General features: G+C 33.7%; 2 protein-coding genes across 7 annotated transcripts in view; one reads left to right on the top strand and one right to left on the bottom strand.

The window, feature by feature from the left end:
- Positions 1 to 23,956, top strand: part of LOC138125600 (transcription factor HES-1-like) — a 124,663-nt gene that overhangs the window by 10,319 nt on the left and 90,388 nt on the right. The gene's annotated exons all lie outside the window — the stretch shown is intronic.
- Positions 1 to 23,956, bottom strand: part of pdm3 (pou domain motif 3) — a 189,258-nt gene that overhangs the window by 104,934 nt on the left and 60,368 nt on the right. For 3 of the 6 annotated variants that reach the window (XM_069041021.1, XM_069041025.1, XM_069041026.1), the window contains exon 1: positions 1,832 to 2,060. The exons of 1 other annotated variant lie outside the window; for it this stretch is intronic. The gene's annotated coding sequence lies outside the window, so the exon portion shown is untranslated. 2 more of the 6 variants (XM_069041024.1, XM_069041022.1) reach the window with 2 other exon arrangements.

Here is a 23,956-nt window from a genome sequence, read left to right as displayed (position 1 = left end):
CTTTACTCGTGGGAGTAGATTTCTCAATCATATTTATGCAAACTGACGCAAACGAAGAAAAAAAATATGACTCATTAACTATTTTATGAACTAATTTTAACTTCTGAAGTACATCAGAAACATACAAAAACTTTTTCCAAAAATGATTAACATTTAAAATAATGTAGGTATGTACATATTAATAATTTTATCTAGCAAATTGGCAAAAATTCAACCAAAAATATATTTTCCGTGCTTAATTTCTAAATTAAGATTAGAATTGTGTACCGTTTCCCATTCTGTTTCCGTGTTCGTAGTACCGTGAGCGACAAAAAACCAATCGTAGATTGATTCATATGGATATAGTTATGAGATTTAATTGAGCTGTGTTTATGTATACCACAACAGCGATTTTTTGAGGTTAAAATATACTGCAGTAGAGCTCTCGTTTTTTACCAAACATTTTCCGACTTTTATCTTTCTGAATAGAAAACAGAAAAGTGTCACCGAAATGATCAGACATCACAAAAGAATAACACAACAATACCTCCATAACACGCTATCAAAGTCAAAGCAACATAAAATTTGATCGAAGCTCAGGAATTGTAAATTTGACACTTTTGTTACTTTTTCAGTCAATTAGTAAATGAGATAATAGATTTGATTCAAATAGCGACAACACTGCCTTCAAAAGCACCAACTATGTTTTGTTGGGCAAATTATTTGTGACAAACTAATTGACAGCGGCGTGACCCACTTTTGACAGAAATCCGTGTGACTCAATCTGCGACACGATAATTGTTTTTCACAGCCCGAACAACAGAAAATGATTTTTCAAATCGTGAATTTATTAATACGACGGTCGATGATTGACGAGACTATTTACTATTGGTCAAGTGAACAATTGTTTATTGTTCGCCGCAAGTCAGACCACCACAGCTGTGACAAAGAATGAATCAGCCGTTTTCCTTTTAAACATTCGCCCAGCTCGAGAACCATCAAAGATGGTTGAAAAAAAAATTGACGGTGAAAGTGCCGCCCCCGTCGCCGTCCACTTTTCGCGCCGTGGAGGAGTCGCACCGTCTCAGCAGACGACCTTGACGCTCGCGACGCCTTTCCCAGCCTCCTATGATTCGCTGAAAGTGAGAGCCGCGTCCTCCCGGAGCACGTGCGACACGCTCCATCACGTGCTCCTAGGTTAGTTAACCGGAATCCGGATCCAGCTGGCGGAAGCCACGCTTTTCCATTATTTAAGAGCGCGCTTCAATTAATAAATAAGATCGCCGCCCCCGCCGGCCGATAACCACCGGACTGCACCGCCATCGATCCCGGAGCGGCGCAATTATCGGCGGGAAATTACCAAGTCGGCGGCTATTAATAAGTATGAGAAAGGCGCGTGGGCCCACGACAATACACACCTATTCGGTGCGTGTCAGGTCTGGACGAGTTGGTGGCGGTCTCGGAGCAATTACGGCCGTAATTACGATTTGGCGAGCCGAATCGGTAATTGCCGAAAAAATCCGTTAATTTTAATTAATGGAAACAAAAGTCGGCTAGATGGGCAATTATCGGAACCACGAGGTAGAATTGATTTTTCCGAGTGGATCTTAACGAGGCATAAATTAGCCATGGCACACCCATTCCGATATTTAATTATACCAGCATTCTACATATGTTAATCGGGGATCGTGTGATTCATACCTTATTAAAAGATTTTAGTGGCCGGCGATAAATTTCATTCCGAGCGAGCGAATCGTGATTCAGCGGCGATTTGTCGAATTTGTCGGGAAGGTCCAGGGGGGACAGTCGAGGACCCCGTTCGTCGTGATTCCCTAAGACTAGGAGGACCTACCAGAGGCGAAATTCGAGCAGGTCCGGACCGGATCGCCGTTTCGTGCCCTCTCAGAATGCAGAGTACACCATTCCGGGGTGGTCACTCACCACGTGATTCACTGCGCGCGAAGTAACATTAACATGTGCACCAAACAGTAACACTGGCGCTGTCTGGCGGCGTTAACGGAGTCGAGTTGGCTACTGGCGCTTCGCCAAACAAGCGAGTCTCAGCCAGCGCACACTTCGACTTACCCCTACCGTCGGCTGGGTATCCCCCATGAGTTAAACCCTATCTACGTCGGTTCGGCCACGCATGAGCAAAGATTGTAATTAGATTCGTAATGTCCAGTTCGTTATTTCGCCGGAGATGGGGGTTGGCGGGAGGAGGACGGAGCGACGGGAGGGAGAGAGAGGGCGCTGTTAAGACTTGATAGTTAATCCCCCCAATGTTTGGGGCATAATGATTGCGATATTTTAGGATGGAGTTACTGTGGAGTTTTCGACGTAATGGGCTTTTTGATTGGGGAAAAATTGATGACGGTTCAGATGTTAAGTCGGGGATGGACGGACGGGGGAGGCTCGAATTGTACACCTACCGCAATAAAACACCGAAATGGACTGATGCGGATCGGAATTTTGGGCGACGCAAATGACTTGAGGACGATTACGGAAATATCGGAAAAAATCACGCCATTCTGCATGTACGCTCATCCCCCAACTAAATTATCTCTCCCATTTATTCCTAAAATTATATATTTTTTTACACTTTTTAACAACTTTATTTTTCATTGTCTCATTTTCTTGAACTACAATTTTACAATCATCTTATTATTGCAATGCGGACATCCCACATTAATCAAAAAACATTTATTTTCAAAAGTTTAATGCTTTAGCCTGTCAGTCAAGGAAAACGTTATCATAATCATTGTATTCAGCCAATTTTACTTAATTCTAATTTAAGAAGAAATAACACTATTTTTTGCTGGGACCTACCTCTTATTTTTTGGCTGGATTCTTTCAATTACATCTAGTAACGGAAAATTTAAATCGTCAAGACTAATAATTTGATAAAATGTAAATACCACTGGTAAAAATAATCTAAAAAAGTCAAATAAACTCCGAACTGGATGTCGTGTAAAAAATGGGTGTGTAGAAAAATAAATTATAATATGTATAATCTATAGATAGTGCTTTAGAAAAAATGAATTATGTATCATATGTTGATAGCAACATCTGATGATAAATAAATCCGAATCCGGCCCCGATATGCGATATTATATCGGGTGTTCATGTCAATTTCTCCTCAAAGTTAGCGTTTAAGAGTCGATTGTGAACGCACCACCGTCTGCAGAGCAAACAGTGCAAAATGTGAGGTTAGATTTAAACGAAGATCCGTGATCTACTGATTTGTAATACGTGGTGCGTTCACAATCGACTCTTCAACGCCAACTTTGAGGAGAAACTTAAATGAACAGCCGATATTATGAAATAATTAGAGTAGATATTTTCAAGTTTTTCTTTTCATATAAAATCCAAATTTCTGTTTTTAACTACATACCGGGCATTTAAAAAATATCAACACCTACACTAATAAATTACAATCGCGCGATAAGAAACCAGGTAATAAGATGCATTTTGGTTATTTATTTTATAACCTCGACAACCTTGCAACTGGCGGTGAACTTAATTGGTTTGCTTTGAAATTGTTTTAAAAATCTTTTCAGGCGACTTCATCCCTGCAAAACTGAGCTATCGTGACACTTTTTTATTTGCACAGACACGGTAATTAACAGTTTTGTATTTTATTACTTCAAGTGTCAATTTGCATGGAGTAATAAAATATTGGTTAAGACATTTTTATCATCTACTAAAACAAGTAATACAAGTGATACAAGTAAATAAAATTTCTACAATGCTCAAGCTTCTTGTAATATTTTGTTTATTTTTCATTTTTACCGTAGGTATTATTTTTTTAATTGTCAGTGGTATTTATGACGCAAAAGCAGTATGTATTTTTGACCAATTACATTAATTAAATGATTTAACACTGTTGTAAAAAGTTGTAGAATTATAAAAATAGTTATTTGTATCACTAGGCCAGAAACGGCACGTTTGCGAGTGCGAGTAAATTTGCGGGCCGAGGCGCATGGCCGAGGCTCGCAAATGCGAGTAAGTTTTTTAATCAATCTGCAAGACTTATTTATTTGAAATAAGAGATGGAATTTTAAAATATCAAAATTGTGAAAATCTTGTTTTTTGCTAAGATTTTTTCATACAAATAAGAGAAACTTTTAAGCAGAAATTGTAATAAAAGAATTGACACACCTAAAATTAATTTATGTGATTTTTTATATTAATTATTCTGATTCACTTTCTCATTATACGAAAAAAGCTTTCCATCATAAGTAAAAAGTAAATAAAAGGAGAATAATAAATAAAACAAATTACATATAAAGTAGTAAGTATAAACTCCTCGCTGTTATTTTTTCACGTTTATTCTTTCTGTTTTTTGCTTTACTAGCTTAGTTTGCTTTAACTTACAGATTGCACTTGTGACTATTATTTAATAAATTATCCATTTACGTCATTTTAAGTAATTTATTTAATTCAAATTAATAGTCATATTAAATGAACTAGAAGAATTTTAATTGACAATTTACTAACTTGTATGGTGTCTAGTATTTTTTTTTTTAATTTGTTGTTTTTTTACTTTGCCATAATGTATAATTTGAATAAATATTGTGTGTTAATCTTCTCACCTACATCGTACACCTAACAATTTATATATCGGTTTCACTTTCTGTAACTCCTGCTTTAATGCGTGGGCGTCTGTCGCTTCCTAGTCCCACTGTTCCAGTGTGCATTTATGCTGATGTTAAATTTGTTCCAGTTAGTTTCTTACTAAGTCTACACCTCCGCTACGCTATTAAAATTGTGTTGATTACCATATTCGTAACTTAAAATCACTGTAAACTTGATTTGATTTGTGTTGGAATTGATGTAATTATATACGACGTTCGAAAACTCGGCTACGACCAATTTGTAGCGGGATGTTGAGAAAGAAGCTTTTGTTGTTTTGTTTTTCTTTTTACAATAAGACAATGTAATAGCGTATTGCCGTTTTTGCATAAATATTGTTTATTAGAACTTATAAAAATACTTTAAATGAAAAAAACTATGAATATAAGGAAAATCTTTATGTAACGTGTGTATAAAGCACTACTTTTCTTCACAAGTGGGAAATATTAAAGCACGAGCGCAGCGAGTGTAATGTAAACGTAAATTATTGCAAAGAAAATAATAAATCTTCAAGATATGAATCAGGCAGCAACTAGGTTTTTAACAATGGTGGTGCAGAAATTATATATTTTTTTAACTTTCTGTTAAAAGAAATCTACCATTACACAGTAATTAAATACAAAATTTTACTAATTTATGTGTTAGTAAATTACTGCAGTATTAGTTGTTTGCTATAAAGATAAGATAATTTAAATTTTGCCCTGGTTTTTAATTCTTAATACTTTCCGATCTTATAGTACAACTATCTTGTACAAATTGAGCAGATACATTACAGAAATAACTTGACAAAAATTATTACTTGATTGTAATTTTACCTGATATCTTTGTAAATAATTAAAAAGTAAAATTGATCACTTGAAATATTCATTATTATAATAATTAAAATGATAAGTGGAAAAATAACAAATTTGAAAAAAGAGAAGATAAGGAACAAGGAAAGCAAATTTTTGGTGAACGAGGTTAACAGGAAAATATTGGTAATACTGAAACATATAATATGAGTAAAGTACTGACGCTGTTAAATTATTTAAATTCATTCTGCAATCATTTATTCAAAACAAACCAGCTCATAATAAAAATATTGATGAAATGCACTTGAGAAAACATTAGATAAGTATAATATGATTTCGAAAGAGATAATCGTTTAGTTGTGACATTATTATGGTCAGTTGTTTTTTATTTTAAATAGTTCATAAAACACAAAAAAATTTCAAATGTGAGTATCTTTCTCAGTAATTCGGATTTGCCAGAACCAGAAATAACCAGTTAAATTAAATTTTCCCCAAATCAGGTCGTCAGGGTAAGCACACTTGCCGTTGCCAATCGCGTTTTATAAACAGTTAAATTAATTAAAATAAATTCACTGGGTGGAGTTATTTAATTTTTATAGAGTAAGATAGGCACATAATAGAAAATTTTAAAAAATGCAGGTGGCAATTTTCCGTCAAGTAATAAATATTTCTAGACTTGTTAAAAATGTTGCAGTAGAAATTATATGTCTAGAGGCCAGAAATTTAAATAAAAACACCGCAAACTGTGTGGGTAGTGTAGTAGCATTAAAGGCTTGGTCCAGGTGGTCTTGAAAATTAGTTCACGAGTGTTATCAAGGTTATAAATTATTATTGTCTCTCCAAGACGAGACGATTTAACCAAATGGGTCAAGTTAAATATTTCAGTCTTCTACGTGTTCGTCTACGATGCCTTTTAGCAGAGTATTTTTGATTTAGCCCTTTTTTAAGTTACTTAAAAAATATAACTTTCTTTAAAATTACAAGTTACCCCATCTTTCAAGAAATTGATCATCAAGAGCTGCTGTGAAAGACAAGATCATGGAAAACGTGTAGCACAGATTTACTTTATTACACGTAACCACAGACTAAGATTCACATAACCGAGCTTTGAATTTGCGAATCTGCAAGTGTTATTGGACCGTATCCACGGGACAGCAACACTGACTCATTCATATAGGAACCATTCTCAAACCAAAACCATTTTTCATTTTACTGAAACAGCCTACTATTCTGTTCCTTACTTCATAACAGTTCATGTGGGATGATCCAAGTTAAGTTATACGTTTTTAAATCTTTTGTTTTTTACTCTTAACTATACATTTTTCTGAAACATGGTACAAATCAGTCCTTCTTTTAATCCTCGAATTCGTATTCGTGTTCATTCTCCACAAATTAAAATATTTTATGCTGAAATAAATTTTATTTAAGTTCATTACAGATAATTTATGCAGGGATTTTGTTGTTTTAATCCAAGTTTAAATATAATGAAATCGGTTGATGATTTTGATGATGATTTATAATTGTATCACTAATTTAAAAAAAAAATACTGTGCTTTCTGTTTGACTATCGAACTATTTTTGTTTTTGTCAGTTTTTACAAACTCAAAAATGGCCTCCTAAAATGTTTGCATTATCTTGTCAAAAATAATTTAATCATCATTCGTACTGTAAAAGCCACTTCAGAAAATGAAAATGTAAAATAGTTATTTGTGTGTCAAGGCCAGAAAGCGCATCTTTTTCGTTCGAGTCTGAGTTTTCTGGCCAAGGCGCAGCCGAGGCTTGAAAACAGACGAGGACAAAAGGCGCTTTAGGCAGAGGTGCGCATTAAATTTTTCCGGCGACCATACGAACTATAAAGCAAAAGAATCATTGAAAAAGAATCATTGAAAAAATTACAAATTTATTTTGTATCTACCTTTTTCAAATAGATAAATTTATGAATACATATTAACATTTTTTTATAGTATTTGTTATCACCTTTCAGGACAATTATCGGTTTTGTTATTTTTTTGTTGTTAACTTACTAAACAGACCAAAAGAGGGTGGCACGGTCAACGTCCGAAAAAGTGCGTCCAAAAAAGACTTACTTTTCGTCCGCTTGTGAGTACGTAAAATTACCCTTTTCATTAAGGGTGCCTAAAAATGTAATTTATACAAAATGCCGCTAATGTTATAGATAGAAGCATTAAGTTCATAAAGAAATGAATATAATTAAATTGTACCAAATTAATTAATTTATATCACTTTTGTGACAAACGAATTAAGATGAGCGTAATCATTTTAGACGTGATCAAATAACTAACATATTTTTCAAAGTATTTCTTAATAAACCGCCAATTATTCTGTAACTGGTTTTTAGGTTTTGCATTTTTTTAAATCAAATCCCACTCATATGGCAATAAAAAATCCCCACATTTTTATAAGCCCGAAAAAGAATTGCAACCTTTCAAAAGGGGTGCGTAAAACGCACTTTAATTTGATTTTGCGGTAAAGTCGCTCTATAAAAATAAATTTCACGTTTATTTTACGACTTGTTATGGTTTTTTTATTTGTGGTCGTGGCCCGACCATATTTTTATTCGCATGTAGTGTGCACTCCTACATTTGTTTTATTTTGCACAAATCGCGTAATTCTATTTTTGCATCGACGAACTGTGGGTGTAATTAGCCGGTAATAAAACGGAATTAGAAGCTAATAATTCTATGGAACTGAGCGTACCGTAGGTGTAATTTGATGTCTGCACTTTCTGTAACAACAGAGATTTTGTCCGAAAGTAACGCAAATCACGACGGTGGTGCCGATTTGCTTGCTGGTGTGATTGCTGAAATTATTGGAACATGACGTATGTTGGTGATGATAATTAAAATATTATTATATTACAGACATTCATTTTGTTTCGTGTTATTAATTTTATTGCTACGGTCATTAAATGTTCAAATCGACAACAAAACTAACACATGATTCGAACGGAATCAGTGTTGTTGGTTTTGTAACAACGCCAACAAATGACGGAAAGATTTGATTTCTTTTTTATCGACTACACATTTGTTTTTCCACGGAAAATATTAAAAGGATAACAGAAAGAGTTAATTGAAACGTTTTTATAGAGATCTATTTGTAATCAGACGTACGTCAGGCAATATACAAAATAACAAAATCTGGATACACCTATATGGGTTTTATCGCGTTGAAAAAGGTCCAAGAATTGTTCTAAATATAAAATAAAACGTCAAAAAAATCAGTGATACCTGTGTAACCTCTGTAATTAATGCGGTTCCAAACGTTTTCAATTGAACACAAATCGGGGAAGTGTGTGGTCTTTGAAATACCATTTCACACACTGTTTCTTCAATTTTTTTATAAGCGTAAAAAAGGTTAATTATGGTTTATAAAAAATGTACTAACTGGACTAAAAAGTTTTTCCTATTCCAAATGTACTTTATTATCCAAAGCTCTAATTTCAACTTTGTTGTATTATTTTTTTATGACAATGAAAAAACTCTATACAAAAAGAAAAATGTGAAAAGTAAATTAACTTTACAAACATTAATTGTTGTTACTATTCCAAAAAGTAAAAGAATATGATTGAAAAAGCTTGAATTGAGCTTTCAATAAGTAAAAAGCTTCAGCTGTGTGTACAAACGTGGAGATAAACAGAAAAATAATGCGAATCCTGGCCCGAGGCTGAAAATAAAGTAGCGCTGATTGATATTATTTAAAATTTATTTTGACATAAAAATCTAATTATATAAAGTATTTTCCCGTGTTTATGTAATAAATTTCTGTAACTGGGATTTTAAAGCCTCCAGGTAAATTGTATTTATTTGTTATTTTTATGTTATCTGTTTTTGTTATTATATGTTATGGTTGGCAGATCTGGCTTGAAATTTAATAAGCTTACCCGGAAAAGATTGTTGTACTAAATTGTAACAACCTACGGATCATAATTAAAGTCTGTTACTAATAAGATAATAATAGTAATCATGATAATGAAAAGTCGTTGGGTTCTCGCAGGAACATATATTTTTTGCAAATGTTAAATACGGTCAAGGTACGATAGCGAAAATAATGGTAATTAATTTTTTTAAATTTCCACTTTGTGATATAATGTTATAATAACCACGTCTTTATGTGGTCTAATAGTGGAACATTTTCTTAACTTATACTTATTTAAAAAAATAAAACTATGAGGAAACAAATAAGAGACTTAAGAAAGTTTTGAAATGAGAGAAATTTTAAAATTTGAGGCTAAAAATGAATTCCCTTATGTAAAGACGAAACTATTAATGTTTTTAGAGTTAGCAGATGGAGAAAAGTGAAGAACCCAAAGCCCATCCTTGTAGCGCACCAGATGTTAAAAGAACATTCAAAGATTTCACAAGAAAATTGTATCTAATTGTTAATTGTGATATTTCAATTAATTCAAGAATTTTATTGATGTGCAAAAGCGTCATTATCAAAAAGAAAGAAAACAAATTTGTTACGAACTAGTGTATACATTTCTCATAAAGTCAACAATTTCAGCACATTAGTCAATAAAGTGATGCATACTTGTCATACTTGCTGTAATTGCTGGTTCTGCAATACAAATTATTATTGAAAATGGATCGCTTTGTACTAATTGTGTTGATTCAATAATTCTTCTGAAAGCACTAGTCACAGTTCATAACAACAGTCACCTCGTGAAACGAAAAAATTAGGGAAAAACTCAGTTTTTTGTAAACATTTTTCAGCACTGAATCAATGAACGTCATTTGCTGCATTTAGTAGAAGCAAAAATATTTATTGTCTGAAACAAAAATTTTAAATTAAAATTGTTATTGAACCGAACAACTAATTCGTTTCCTTTATTTTTGCGTCCATAAAAAATGAAAATATATATTTTCTGAATAATTATTTTGATATTGTCATCTAAAGATAGGTGCTGTATTCTAATGTGTTGTGTTTCATATTTGTTGTTATTAAATGGTAAGAACACAAAATTACCAAATGCAAAATACAAAATAACGGCAAATAAAGAACGGCTTAAGCTATGGACTTTCTTAGTTTACCACAAAGATGACTATTATGAGCAACTGTCAGAGCAGTATGCAGATTTGTATAAAAAATTCACAACTGTGAAAAGGAAACAGATGTTACCACATTATTGCATTGTGCATTATGGTGGACTGCAATGTACACCACGAATATTGCAGAAGTTTGTGTAATTAAATTTAAAAATGTGCTTTATTCATTTACGCTGTGATGTTGTGTTAGGCCTCAAGAAGCTTTTCGAAATAATTCTAAAACAAAAGTTCAGTCGGACAATTGTTCCTCAACATGTTCTATTACGAACAATATTAACCTGGGAGAAGAAACGACCAAATGCAAGTCTAGACACTGCGTGAAATGGAAATAGACAATTTTACATAAATCGCATATACACATTTTTTTTGTATCGATACGTAACATCAGAACGACATTACTCAAGGAAAAAGTTGAGAGAACAACCGTTTTGATGGACTAATCATAAGAGGAGATTTTGAGTGTCTTCAATGAAATACGAGCTGCATTAAAATAATGCAGTATAATGAATAGTTTTTACAGTACGAGAGAGAAAGGCAAAGCTTTCGTTCACGCGAATTGCAAATAAGCCCTGACATTATTGAGCGCAGTGTACAAAGTATCGGTGAGTGCCCAGTGGTTGGCGGGGCACAATTTCAACATTTGCATTAAATTTTATTGTTAACCTTAGATGTTTGTTTGTTTTTGTTTGAGGGGTATTAAAATTTTTACCTTAAAAATTAAATTACATTTTTGAATTAAAAGTTGTCATTTTCTCAAAAAAATTGTTGTCTGTCATTTAAAAACAATTGGTGATGACGTCATAGCTCAAAAATGGATGACGTCATGAATAAGTGAAGCAACTTAATATAAGCATTATGAAAAATAAACATTGACCTGTTTCACCGTTTTCAACAAATGTCATTAGTTTTGAAATTATTGAATTTATTCCATAAGTAGTTTCCCCACTGTATATCATTCATACGAGTATGTGGTCTTAGGACAAAAAGACTCACTTCTACTCTTAATGATATAATCAACTGTTGGCCATCAGAATTCACCATTTAGTGGAAAACAGAGACAGCGTTACACAACTGCATTGAAAATAATGTAATGTGAATTGAATTTTGATAAATTTCAATTTAATAAATTTTTAAAAAGTACCTACATTTAAATAATAGATAGGTTTACTAACTGAAAGATTTATGTTTATTATTTTATTTATTAATGTAAATGACGTGGGTTTTTAAGAGAATCTAAAATTCATAAAAAATTTAAATTATTCTAATTTAATGTCCCATTTACAATTCATTCCGAGATAACGACTTCTTGGGACAAATTGTTTTTTACGCATTAATACGCAGTAAATGCCACCACATCAATTGCAAACAAGTTATTCTTCAATTAAATGCAATTTTCCGTTTTCGCCGTAAACCGTGAAAAGTATCATTGACAACAATGAAGACATGCAAAGCAAAGTCAGCAGCTGTCAATGAATGTGAACGTGTGTCGTACTGCATCCGGATCATTATCCATCATAACGCAATTACAATTCAAGTAATAACTTCTGGTAACTTCGTAATTAGTTCTGATCCGCTCCTACTCCTCATTAATAATTTAAAAAATGAGAACAAGACATAATGATTTAATTTATTTGACGTAATCCTAACGAACCTATCTGTAGGTCTTCATACGTCCATACCTAGATTTATGATCGCCAAACTTCATTTGTACAAAACGTCGAGTGGAATCTCTAAATCCACATTCAAAATTAACATGTTGTCAGATTATAATAAATCTTTACTCACACTTGTTCTTTTTCCGCGCCTCTAAATACTTCCTGTTTATATTACACTCGCGTTTGCCGTAATTTTCTCACCGCAATTACCTCTCTTATGTAACATAATTCCTTTTAGTAATTATCATACGAAGACAGTTAATCTGGAAGCGATCATTTTTCCACGTTGACGCGAAGAGTAGGTGCTAGTTACTCAAATTGGGAAGAAAGTAGTTTTGACCCGATGATATGTTCAATGGAAATTGGGAATATGAGCAACGTTAATTGTGTCAGTTTTGCATAAGTTATGTTTAAAGCCAGGGGCGTGAAATTAATGTTGTGTAACCTTTAATACACGGTGTGACGCGATGAACCGTGAATGCTGTTGGTGTCTTCTGTGATTGACTTTTGTTTTAACAGACCGTCGATTAGCACCTGAATTATTTCCTTATTATTATGGCCATTTAGAGGAGATTTTTGTAAACCGACGTAATTGGCAGTTAAGATTCAGTTAGGGTCATTTCCGGGGAAACGAGAACAGTTCGAACAGTTACTTTTGCTCAAAACTGTCAATTTTTTTATATAACTACAAAAAAAAATCAAGAATTTTAAAATAGACAACTGATGTTTTTGATTTATTTTTAAGTTACTGTTTGTAAAACAAAATAAAAAAGTTGCCTCTACAAGAAATGAATAAAAAAAAGACAATTAATTTTTTCTACAGGGTGTTAGGTAAACGTCCGGCCAAACTTTAACCGCGAGCTACTGGCTCGGAAAAAATATTTAAAAAATTCTAGGTCAAAAAATAAAATGACATTTATTTTTTGAGGAATTTTTTTTTAACTGCTTTTAGTCTTCTTCGTTGTCCCACAACCTCGTAGGTAAAATTTCGGCATATTTTTAAAATACACCCTGTATATCATATTTTATAAAACGTACACCAATGCGGTTTCCTTGTTTTAAAGCATATTTCCTAGAGGTTACTTCGCATTGGCGTACGTTTTATAAAATATGATATACAGGGTGTATTTTTAAAATGTGCTGAAATTTTACCTACGAGGTTCTTTGACAACGTAGAAGACTAAAAGCAATTTAAAAAAATTGTAGCTCAAAAAATAAATATCATTTTATTTTTTGACAGAATTTTTTAAATATTTTTTCCGAGTTCTACATGAAGCCAGTACCTCGCGGTTAAAGTTTGGCAGGACATTTACCTAACACCCTGTATAGCAGATATTAAAGTGTGCTTTTATCTATTAGTAATGATTTTTAAAAAATGTTTTAATAATAAAATACGGATGCTTAGAAAAAAATAAAATATTATACACGACGATAAATTTAATTTGAGCGTCTTCGACGCTAAAAAACGCTCTCGAAGATAAAATACAATTTTATCGTCTTGTATAATAAATAACTAGCAATTAAAACATCACAAAAGACTTCACAGTAATGGATACAATAAACTAAACGAAAACTTTGCGTTTGCTATGCTTTAGTGAGGTTAATCAGCTAGCAAACTGTTCAGAGTAGACGTTTTGTTCTAATGGGACGCTCTTCTTAGTTAGGTGTACGTTGGAAGTTGTGTTGTGAGCTTACAATTTCAGTAAAGGTAAACTGAAAACATGTTAATGCTCAACTGAGTTAACTGTTTAGTAGATAGCGTTTACAATGCCCTAAATCAACCAATTTAATTAAAATGGTTATTTTGAATTATTTGTTTTTTATAATACCTAAGGGAGGAAGGCACTATGGATATTTCTATTAAGTAATGATAATTCCTTTGAAAACATTTTTTACATAATCCTTTATCGCTATAGTTTCACTTTGTCACGACATCTACGAAGGAGCTTGCTCATATGATATTACAGTACTGAAGTGTTGAAGGTAAGGGAACGCGGTTTACCGATGGCCACCTATCCCAACAGTGACCATTCCCGACGTTGCTTAACTTCACTGATCGAATGATGAGTGCTCTCGCAGTGGTTGCGCCACATAAAATATTTCAAACAAATAACTTTAAATATGATGAGATAAGGAGAGTGAACGAGAGCAAATAGGCTGAAGAAAGTAAAATACGTAAAATAAAAAATCTGTTAGATCTTGTAGGGACAAAAAGTAGGCAAGAGGAAAGAGAATGGAGTAAATAGAATATAAAATTATACAGTGGGGAATAAAATGATTTACATCTAGTTACCTTTGCATTACCCTTGTAAAAATACGAAATGCCGCTCTACAAAAAAAAAGAAAGCCTAACCTCAAAATATTCCAAAATTCCAAAAAAGGAGCTAACAAAAGCAAGTCACAGCTAGTGTTGAAAGTGGCCACCAACGTTTGTTAATTCAATTTAGTAAATTGTAACAATTGTCAATTCGATTGATGACATTTATTGACAGAACTAATAGTTCGGCACTTCAAAAAAAAAAGTAGATCGGTACAGGAAAATTTACATGTGCAACAATTCCAAAGGTAACTAGATGTAAATCATTTTATTCCACACTGTAGTTGTGCGAATTGAATGCAATGAATTGATTTAAGATTTTTTTTCAGACATAAGAAAATATTATAATTTGTTAATCGAGTAGTTGAAAATTACATAATAATTCTGTTAGAATTCAAACTATTCAACTGGGTGGTTTTGGATTGCGAAAAAAGTATCATGTAGCATTGTTTAATTTTTTTGTTTTTTAGGTAATCTGAAAAAAAATATTTCAGAAATTTACATTTTGTAACCTAATGTATGTATCGGGTGTTCATTTAAATTTCCGGTCAAAGTTGGTGTTGAAGAGTCGATTGTTAGCGCATCATCTGTTTAAATCTTACCTCAGTTTTCGCGTTCTTTGTGTTTTTACACGAGTGGTGCGTTCACAATCGACTCTTCATCGCCAATTTTGACCGGAAATTTAAATGAACACCCGATACTTAATATGTTTTACCTTTTTCAAGAAATCTTAAACGATTTGCGTTTCTAAAGCAAGTATGTAACAGAATTAAAGATAACAAGTATCGGGTGTTCATTTAAATTTCCGGTCAAAATCAAAAAGAAACGTCATTTAACAATTAAATAGAAACAACCGGAATTGTTTTGTGTTAAGGAAAAGCAATGGGAGGAGTATGAGTAAATAGATAATGATCGTGATACACAATTGCCACTATGAAAAAGAATAGTCAATATAAATGGAAAGTAACGTAAATAAATAAGAGCAACACGTGTACAAAGCACTACCAAACTTTAATTAGAAATTCATTCATGCCAGAGTTCCAACATCTGTGCTTATATAAGACGTAATTACACATCTCTTTATAATGTTATTAATTGACCAAAACTAGAATTTGTTATTAAAATATGTCAATTATAATACACTTAGGGTCATGCAGTTATGTAATGATATGTAAACATAAAGTTAGACAATAGATTACCAATACAAATTACTCATAATTTGTTAAGTTATTCACCCCTCTATTTATTTTGATTTATTGTTTTTATCTTTGTAAATATGTATTACTAAAATTAAAAGAAAAACAAAATGGTTTTTAATTGTTTTATTATATCTATTACATAATTTAGAGAAAAAAGTCGAAGAAGATGTACGTTTGTGTAAAAATTTAACAACAAAACTGCAAAGAATCTTTTCAACAATTTTGCGGTACAATTATAAATCGTTTTAGATCAAATCCTCTTCTATTTTGATTTTTAGGCATTTTACAAAGTTTAGTAAGTACGATTAAGCTGACCAAGAAATCTGGATTACGGCCGTATTCACCAACGCCAGTTAACGTTAACTGTAGGTTAAAATACTTCGTTACTTTAGTTACCTATTGTTATAACAATGTTTTCGTATATTTTAACCTACAGTTAACTTTAACTGGCGTTGGTGAATACGGGCCCTAGACACTTAGTTAAAAATTATTATTATGATGAGTGAGTGTCTAATTCTTTAAGCATAGTAAGATCAAATCTATGACCAGAAGACAATTGTAATGAATATTTCTTCATACAATGATCAAAACGTTTTAAGAGATTTAAAAATTAAACAATTTCCTATTGTTATATTTTAAATAAATATCTAGATCACTCAGGGCCGGTTGCACCAACGCCAGTTAAAGTTAACTGTAGGTTAAAATGCTTCGTTACTTTAGTTACATATTGTTATCACAATGTTTTTGTATATTTTAATCTGTAATTAAATTTAACTCACGTTGGTGCAACCGGCCATCAATAATGTATTTATTTATTTTTTTATTTTTAATACTTTGGTTGAATTTCTTAATACCTGTAATACCTTACCTTAATACCTTTTTGAACAAGAGCGAAAAAGGGATGATGCCTTCGTTAATAGAAGTCAGTTGGGTTTTGCGAGTGTAACGTTATTTTCGAAACGGTACCAAAGTTAGGGAGCTTTGGGTTTATTCGGTGCAAAATTGTATTTAATTTAAGAATTTCAAGCTGAATTTACAAATTTTGCTGTAGATTACATAGAGTTTAAGAAAACTTTGAACAGAGCTGTAAATTTGTTTCGTGGATCAGCTGATGTCTTACTAAAACCATTCAGTGGAGCAGTTCGAAAACGTAACACGAAATTGTTGCTAATGCTCAAGATAATGGAAAATGTACCAAAAACATCTATCCGACAATTGAGTCAGCAAATTAATCTCTCTGTTGGAGCAACGCACACAACGTTACACAAGAATTTACGTCTTTATCCCTACCATGTCACAGCAATGGAGGAATTGAAGCCAACAGATTATCCAAGAAGATTACATCTTTGCAATTAGCTTGTCGAAAACGTAGGGATAATGTCTTGATATGCATTTAATGCTTTCAACATAAAAAACACATCTAACCTAAAATTTTACGGTGTACACATCGCTACGAGGTTTTGTATTCAATGTTACGAAACGTGTCCTGCACTAATTATAAACCTTTTTGATAACCTGGCTCTCACATTACATATAAAAGAAATTTAGTCACTTCTTAACTTGGTCCTAACCTAACTTTTGTCATTGATCTACGAAATTCGAAGGCTAGTTGATGAAGTTTTCAATTGAACACTGGATAGATATTCATTGTCATTCTAAGACAAAAACCATCAGCAGACAAACGTTCTATTTTCAATACACAGAAGCGAGTGTCAAAGATAAATCTTTGAATTGTAGCTTAACAACTTTCCATCAAGATGTAATTTATATAATAGGTACAGTTACAAAGTTCTGAAGTGCAGGAGTGGGTGAAGTTTGTAAATTCTCAGCAGATCCGGAAAAAGTAATTTACTGCAAGATACGGTCTCAAGGTTAGTAACAGTAGAACAACTGACTTAAGTACACATTACCCATATCCTAGACTAAGTTATTGCTGGTAATTATCGAATGAATAGAAATTATGTAACATTTATTACCAAATACCAAAAACGACTGTCTGTTTACACCGAACCCACATTAATTTTAAATTTGTTTATAAATCAGAGGGCGTAGCAGTAGCAAATAGCAAAGGTCTCGAATGAGAGCCCTGAGGTAGTCAGTCCATTTTTCCAACCGGCGCCTCCTCTCAAGCCTTACCCGGAGTATTTGCATCTCACTTGGCCCCATTTTTAATTTTCGGGTTTGTTTTTCTCTTTTCGAGTGCCTCGTTTCAGTCGCATTCGGATGCGGAGGCTTATCTCGTCCGGCATTCACAAACCGAACTAACAAAAATGTGCAAGTCATAAATTATCATAATGATACTGCATTTGTTACGAACACAAATTAACATAATATATTATGACTAAGCCGAGACTATAATTACGAGGATTGTGCTGACGGGCCGTGTCGAGTCGGAGCGTAGGCGGAGAATAAAATAACGTTCGCCTGACTTAGTTTCCATTAAAACACTTTCTATTAAAAATGCTAAATTACCATTCGCGCACTCACCTCATTATTACCTCATCTTAATGCGATTTTCAAAGTTCTTGGGTCCGTAATTACGCAACATAAGACGTTGCCGCATACCATCAACGATGATGATCGACTCTCATTGTTCCGTCTCGCTCTTGCTTTGTTCGAGGAGATGGTCACGTAGATTGATCGGTCCTCAGGTACAAGAAGTACGTCGGAAATAACGAGTGTTCAAAGATATTTGTGGTCAAGCAGGCCGTGGTTTTCTCTCTTTTTCAAACGTAGGTCGTCTTTTCAGTTGACAAATCCTTCAGATACATAACCTCATTTTGATCATACCTTCATTTGTTGTGATAAATGACATATATTATTTCCGTAACTCCGGTTTCTGGTCATATTGATGCTCTTCCACTTCCACTCTTTCGTCCTAACACTTCCTGTTTCAGGAAATATTTGACAACTGATGAAGTTACGCCGCACGTCAACGAAAACAAAAGCAAGGACCAGGACAATTGACTACATTTTTTTTTAACACACGTTATTGTTACTACACTGCTCCCAGAAATTTACCCATCACTAACATTTTTTGGAATAATCGAAAAAGCTACAAAAATTTCCAAACATGGATGCTATGACTAAGTACTATCGGTGGACATTAAAAGCTGGGACATCCAAAATTTGCTCATTGTGTCTCAGACTTTTGAATTGTCACTCAAAATTAAAATTGTCATTAAAGAACTGAACTTTAACTTGATGTTTTTGACAATATGTCATAATTTTCATAACCTTATTTGTAAAAAGCCAAATTTACACAATGTATATTTTTGAATTTTGACTTTATACAAATTTGATGTTTGTCCCAGTTTTTTATGTCCACCGATAGTACGTGCAAAAACTAAAATACTCTTCGAAGATAGCTTGTCTCTGCTTATTTATTGTCAAAAAAGTCATACTAAAAGGTAGGAGAAAAATAAATGAGTGGAAATGGGAAAAGGATAAAATTGAAGAAGTGAAAGAATTTAAGTATTTAGGTTATGTGATGAATGAAACAAACACAGCAGCAGCACATGTTAGAGAGTTAGTTAGCAAATAAGATAATAGGAGCGGTATGGGGGATAGGAGAGAGAAAATTTGGACATGACTTTCGAAGGAGAATAATGATGTTTGATAGTCTGGTGAAAAGCGTGATGATGTATGGAGCGGAAATATGGGGATGGAGAGAGCAAGAAGGGTTGGAAGGGGTGCAAGGAAAATATTTGAAATGGGTGCTAGGAGTAGATAGAGAGACACCGGGCTATATAGTGATGGAGGTATTTTTGTATTTTTGCTTTAGCAGCTGTTGAAAGTGAGCAAGTTTGAGTTTGTTGTGACTACGGAGAAAGTGCAGTATCGGTGATTACATTCTTGTTTTTGGATGGTAAGATGTGTTTGGAAGTCGAAGAAAAGTTGGAAGCTGTTTATGGGAACCTTTCACCTTCGATGGCAACCATCAGATATTGGTTCAATTAATTCAAGCAAGGTCCTAAATGAAGAGCGTCCAGGTCGCTCAATTGAAGTGACTACGGATGAAATGATCCACAAAATCAATATCAGAGAGATTGTTGAGATCATGGCGTCTCATCCGAACCTGTGCAGAATATCGTGTATGAATATTTGGATATAACAAAGCTATCGGCAAGATGGGTGCCGCGTTTACTGAGTGGACAACAAGCGGAATCGAATGACCACTTCGAAGCAGTGTTTTGACTTGTTTAAGCGCAATCCGAAGGAGTTTCTTCGCCGTTTCGTAACTGTTGATGAAACATGGATCCATCATTACATGCCAGAAATGAAAGAAGAGTCAAAACAGTGGACTTCACCCGGCAAACAAGCACCAAAGAAGGCAAAGGCAATTTCATCGCCCGGAAAGGTCATGGACACGGTTTTCTGGGATTCAAAAGGTATAATCTTCATCGACTATTTGGAAAAGGGAAGAACGATCACAGAGCAGTATTATGATCAATTATGGGGCAAATTTGACAATGCATTGAAGGAAAAATGGCCCCACTTGGCGAAGAAGAAAGTGCTGTTCCACCAAACCAATGCCCCGGCACACCGATCCCTCGTTGCCGCAGCGAAATTTGTGGAATTGGGCTGTAAATTGCTTTCACATCCACCGTATTCTCCAGATTTAGCCCCCTGCGACTTCTTCCTGTTTCCAAACATGAAAAAATGGCTCGGTGAAAAAAGATTCGCATCGAACGAGGAGGTCATTACCGAAATTTATTGTAAATTTTGAGGTTATCTTTGACAGATGTCAAGTTAGGTATATAACCGGGAAAGTTTATATTTTTAGTTATAAACCATTTTCCCGATTATGTATCTCAGGAAACGAACACGAAAAGCTCTTTTACGTACTTGGAGTTTTTAAATACCCTCGGCTACGCTTACGCTTCGCCTCGGCCATTAAAAAACACCTCGCACATAAAAGTAAACTTTCGGAGCTTGTAATATAAATAACTATTAAATGATTTGATGTACTAGGTTTGTTGAGATCTAATGGTGCTAGGATTTTCATCGCTGTTGGTTTTTTATTTTCAATGGAATCTTATTCTATGTAGCTCTCTGCGACAGCCGTAGAACGCCAACCCCCATGCCTCTTTAGGGCAGAAATATCACCACTAATTGTCTTGCATAATTGTGAAATTGCGTGAAACATTTGTCTTCGTATCTGGTATAGAAAGGTAGATACAGAACTTTGACATAAAAAATTAAAATTGTTATGACTGATTGATATTGCTCCCATTAACCTCATTTCTGTACAAAATCATTTAACTAAGAATCAAATATTTCAATTTTAATTCTAGTTGCCATAACCGAGTAATGAATATTTTATGAGCATTTTTTTTGTATGTCAGTGAAATGTTACGCTTCGTCACCTAAGAATGTACATCGATTAATTTTAGTTATTAAAATAATTTCTTTGTTAACTCAACACTGAATACTCTTTGACAAAAATGTGCTTGTGATAATAATAATAGATTCCTAAGATAAAACAGTTTTGGGAAAGTAAAAAAGAATAAATAAAAATTAAAACAAATTGGAAATTTTTGGATTCTCTTAAATATATAATTGACATCTCTGCAATAATCTCTTTGGGTCCTTCCTTGTAAAATCTAGACTGTAATCAATAATCAAATAATTTGGATTTCATCTAAATCTTAGCACCATTTTACTTTTACGAAATATTTTCAAGTCTTCTAGACCCTCTATTTTTGACAGTAAATCTTACACATTCTGATATGTATTATTTTCTGAGTGAGTTTTCCAACTCATGGCTAACCGATCGCTGTCAGCAAGTTACCAATGCTATTCTGATATTAATCAAAGAACGGCAGGTGTACCCCAGCGTTCTGTTTTAGTACCCTAATTTTCTCCAGCTGATTTGAACACAATTGTCATACGAAAATCTAATCTGTTGTTTGCTTTTCATCCAAATGTCGCTGATTTTTACATTGTTTGGAATTCCAATCTAGTTTGTACTCATCAAAGCTTTTGAACATCAAGATTATCATATTTGGGAAATATATGTTTATTGATGAAAAAGTAAAGCTCGCTCAAAGTACACATCACGTGATGTCAAGTCAAATGGATTGTCATGTTAATGATAGGACCGCCTATGTACTTCTCGACTTGAACATACTCTACTAACACAGTATCAGTTGATTCGATTAGTTCGTTTATCGTACCTTGCCGTGACTAATTTTTCCAAGACTTGTTTTAACGTCGAAGATCAAGTTATGCAATATGAGAGTATCAAATTTCTGTCTCGTTCTGTTACGTTCTCTCTCTCTCTCTTTGAACATTACTCACAAATCGGTCGTGCCAATTTAGAATCGTCCTCTCGACCACTGTTTTCGTCTAGGAAGAATTGCAATTATTAGTTGCTGACGTAATTGTATATTGATTCGAATAAAGAGCCGGGCAAAACCGAATCTCGTTCATTACTGCCTGACTCATGGGTCGCACTTGAGTTAAATTGGCGGATTAACATAATGCTGATCTATAACCGTCAATGTTTTACAGGTCCTTTCTTATCCCCGGTCCGGAATTCGGCGTCGAATCAAGTGTCCGAAACGCGAACGATTTCGATTCTATAAAATGTACAATTTTGGTTAAGTTAATGCGATTAGGGGCGCTGTAATAATGAAAGCGGCCATTTTCCGGACGAATATTTGACAAAAGCAAATTCCTTTTTTATCCTTTATTCATCTTCTTGACCCTAATCCGGCCGCGACCATTCTTATGACCGGAACTGTTCATCACTGACAACACACATAAGTAATGGGGATCTCGACCGATTCCGAATTTAACAGTATCAAAGGGCTGCTCCAGGTGTAATGAAATCGCTGCAAATGAGAACAATTCCGAAAATAAAATTTCAATATTTCTCTCCCAAATATAAATTTATAAGCTGGTTGCGAGCATAATAAAATCCAATTCACAAAAAATGAGCCATTTATTTTTAGATAATGGCGAACACTTCGTACAATATTTTTTCCGCAACCTACACGTAATTTGCGCGAATAAAACTTTGATATGGTACATCTGTACGTTATTCTTTAAATGTCTTCTCGATTTATACCGAGTTTATTTTTTCAGCTAATAATCGAGCGTCACTTTTTAACAGATTTTCACTTGACCTTAAACTTAGACACCTTTGCATGACACAAGGAAGCACCTACTCTGCGATTTGAGTTTTTGCAGCTGAGAATAAAGAGAGAAGATTAAAAAGCGTATTTTTACGTACAATGGAATGTTGTACGTTTAAATGAATTACTCACTAATTAGGTGACTAATGTCAACAATTTAACCAGTCACACTTGGAGTTTTGCTTGTTTTACATTTGTGGTTGTTGCTTGATAAAATGCACATAAACATCACAATATAGCAATATTCGAGATGGTACAGTCACTGTTTTCCACGAAAACAATACTTTCAATGTTTGCTTGCTGAAAGATTCGTCAGTAAATAATTTGCAAGTAGTAGAATTAAATAATATTGACAGTTGACAGATCACACTGTGATTTGTTCTCTAATACTTATTTACATTAGAGTACGGTAGAAGTATTTTACAACGCGAAAACTAGATTTGAGGCTCTCGGCCTCGCCTCGTGCCTGATTAGTTGGAACCTTGTAAAATATGTACCTACCGTACGACATTTGTATTAGATTTTTCGTCTGACCAAAGGTTTTGCACTTTTGCAGATTTTTATGAAATAACAAATGTCAAACTTTTTGACATACAGAGCTGCCAACCCGATAGGTTGTATTTTCCCTATTATCTGTTGTACATTTACAGCGGAGGAAATTCTCAGGCAATGTATAAATCGTTACTTTAGACAAAGGATTTATATATATTTTTTTTTTTAAGTTTTGAACATTACATATTTTTGGACCACTTCGCTTCCATATCGAAAACTACGGCAAATAGGTTAAATGTTCCTAACATCGTAGTTGTCTGGACGATTAATTTTAGGTGTGCCGCTTTATATACATACATTCCCACATGACAGTTGACAAATTTCCAGCAGTAAAAACTACCGCTAATACCGCCGCCTATCTGCGATACTAGTCTGCCTGTTACGAGGCTAGCGGCACATCCAAAATTTGTGTGGTTTTCTACGCCAACTATGATGTTAGAGACACTTATACATACTTTTAAGATATCCTGTATAAGACCACAGTATTCGCGCCGGAAAAAATATATAATTTCTAATAATCTTCGATGTTTAGCACGTAAAATTGCCATATTTTACTAAACCCTCAAATGGTCCTAGCATAGATAGTGTAGCATACATAGATAGCAAAATTATTATTCTTTTTT

The sequence above is a fragment of the Tenebrio molitor genome, chromosome 3 (assembly GCF_963966145.1).
Source record: "Tenebrio molitor chromosome 3, icTenMoli1.1, whole genome shotgun sequence".
Classification (NCBI taxonomy): Eukaryota; Metazoa; Arthropoda; class Insecta; order Coleoptera; family Tenebrionidae; genus Tenebrio; species Tenebrio molitor.
This window is presented reverse-complemented; position numbering and strand designations above follow the sequence as displayed.